Here is a 2942-nt window from a genome sequence, read left to right as displayed (position 1 = left end):
TTAAAGTGCTAGTTATCTTTCCCTAGGCCTATCCAGACACTAAGATCTGCAAGAAGGACCTTATGGAGGACAACTCACTGAAGACTCTTGGCCCTGCATCTGGGAAGGAGCTCTTTTCCTGTGTGCTTCACTAACTGTGGATTGCTCCCCCTTGAGAGCTGCAATTGGCAATCCTTCCCTTAGTTTTCAGCAAAAAAATTCAAATATTTTCTCAAGTGTGTCTCTTAAATTGTTTCTTTTTTTTAAATTGTGGGATGAATGTTTTAGAGCGATTTTCCTATTATTGCTACTGTGATTCTCATGCCGTATTAAGCATTTCCCAACTGAAGAGTAGTAGAAAACTAAATTATACCATAGAACAAGCTCCCCTCATTCATAAGCTCTGTTGCCCAAGAGATAACATGTGGAAACGCTCCTGTGATAGTTCAGGTAGAAGTGTATTTGCCTAGACTTGGAACACTGATAGACCCTCTGACACAATCAAACTGAATGCAGCCAAGCAGCAAGACAAATACTGGTGGTTTCATAAACCTCCAGGCTGTGTTGGCAATCTGCTATTGCAGAATAAAAGCTTATCAGGCATTTGCTTGATCAAACTATAAACTTGTCTCTTATTGACTTAATGCTACAATGGGGAACCAGGATTTTCACCTGGAAGGTGGCACTGAGTGCAAAAAACAGGAAAGAGGCAAATGTAGAAATTCAAGGAAAGTCTACAGAGAAAAAAAAGAACTGCTAAGTAACCCATAACGTGGACTTGGGTCCGGATGTTTATTTTTCTTTTCTTATTTTTTCTGTTCTTGGTTCTTTTGCTGAGCAAAGAACCTCTGTCCTTTGAGGCACTTTCCATAAGAGAATTGCTGAAAAGCACTTGTGACAATCTCCTGGCTTTTAAATGTGGTGCAACAGCGCCCCCTAAAGCATCTGGTAAACTTGACCATCTGTTGGCAAATCCTGCTAGCTTTTGTTTCCTCAGAAAGCCTCTTCTGAGAAGCCTTTATATCCAAGGGCACAACTGTAAAAAAATAGACATAAGGGTATTTAGGAAGGTGACTTCAGTCACTCAATAGTTTCTGATTTTTTTATTTTTTTTTGTTTACATTTATACCCCGCCCTTCTCCGAAGACTCAGGGCAGCTTACAGTGTATAAGGCAATAGTCTCATTCTATTTGTATATTTTTACAAAGTCAACTTATTGCCCCCCCAACAATCTGGGTCCTCATTTTACCTACCTTATAAAGGATGGAAGGCTGAGTCAACCTTGGGCCGGGCTTGAACCTGCAGTAATTGCAGGCTTTGTGTTCTTAATAACAGGCTGTACCAGCCTGAGCTTCTGCTTAGATAGCCAATTTGTCCAGTGGGTTAAAGCACCAGGCCTAAGTGCAGGAGATCGTGAATTCAAGTCCCGCCTTAGCCATGAAAGCCAACTGGGTGACCTTGGACCACTCACTTTCAGCCCAACTCACCTCACTGAGTGGTTTTGGTGGGAAAAATAGGAGGAGGAAGATATGCTGGATATGTTCGTCACCTTGAATTACTTGTGAAAACAATAAAGGCAGGATATAAATAAATGAATATATAAATTTTAAAAAAATAGATCTAAGGCATCGGGGATGGATTTTCATTTATTGGGCAAAACAAGAGTCTACTCTAGAAGTTGGTCCTCACATATCCTCCAAATTCTATAAAATTATTGTATTGCTTAGTGATCATTCACAGTTACAACGGACGCCCCCCCAAAAGGTACTTAAAACCCAGATTCAAAATTCTGATGGCCGCTGCCACCACACTGCAATCACATGACCAAATTTGAGATATTCAGTCACTGGCCTAATTTATGGCCACTTGCAGCATCCCACGGTCACATGACCTCAATTTATTATGCTTTTGCTGGAAACTGGCATTTACTTCCAGTTTCTGGCAAAAGACGTGCCATAGCAAACAATAGGTTCCCTTAACAACTGCCAGAAAAGATCATAAAATTGGGCTCAGACACATGATGACCCAATTTCAACCTTCACAACTTACAACCATAATTATGGGTTCAATTACAGTCATAACTTGAGGACTACCTGTATCTATTTTACTTTGAATTCTGTACTGTTTTCAACAGGACTGTGAATAAGTCAAATGACAGACACAAGTGAAATTGAAATAGGAATGTTTAACTATTTTGTAGTTTGTCCATTTTTGGCACCGAAATGCATGCATTGTGTAGCACTGACGGGAGATCTGGATGTGTCACATTCAATTTAGTTTGAAAGAACAAGAAGATGAAAAAACAAGATGTTGGTTCTTAAGCCCTTTATTAGGAGGTTATTGTAAAAAATAATTTAATATCAATATCTGGGTGAATCAAAAAACGTACAAGGTAATTATTTTCCCTCGTTCTTCCTATATTTTCCTTTTCCAAATAAAACACATCTTTTTTATTTAGAGATCTAGCTTAATAAAGGATTGTGTTCTTTAGAGGTTCACCATTCTCATCCAAGAAGCTTCCCCATATTTCAAACTTGGAAAAATTTTCAATATAAAACACATAGGTCTAAAATCATAGAGGTCCTAAAGGATAGAATAGCAGCATTTGTTACCCATATGCTAGCGGATACTTTTTTGCAGGATGTTCATACCATATGTAACCACCTACCCTTTTACAAATCTCTTCAAATCTCTTCAATGAAAAGGGGGAGGGAATATTAGAGGAAAGTAAATAAACAGATGTTCTAGTAAATGAAAAAACTGGATATTCCCTACCAGAACTTCCAGCTTCTGTTGCTAAAGCATCTTTCAAGCATCTTAAATGATGTGCAAGGCATCATCCTTTAAAAAGACATTTGTTTACCATCCTTAACTATTATTCTTTTTCAAATGGAAAACTAGCTGATTTTGTTCCTTTATGCTAGCCAAAGAAGAGTTAACGCACAAATGCACATATGTTTTTG

The sequence above is a fragment of the Ahaetulla prasina genome, chromosome 2, assembly GCF_028640845.1.
Source record: "Ahaetulla prasina isolate Xishuangbanna chromosome 2, ASM2864084v1, whole genome shotgun sequence".
In the NCBI taxonomy this organism is placed as follows: domain Eukaryota; kingdom Metazoa; phylum Chordata; class Lepidosauria; order Squamata; family Colubridae; genus Ahaetulla; species Ahaetulla prasina.
Note: the sequence above shows the minus strand (reverse complement) of the source record.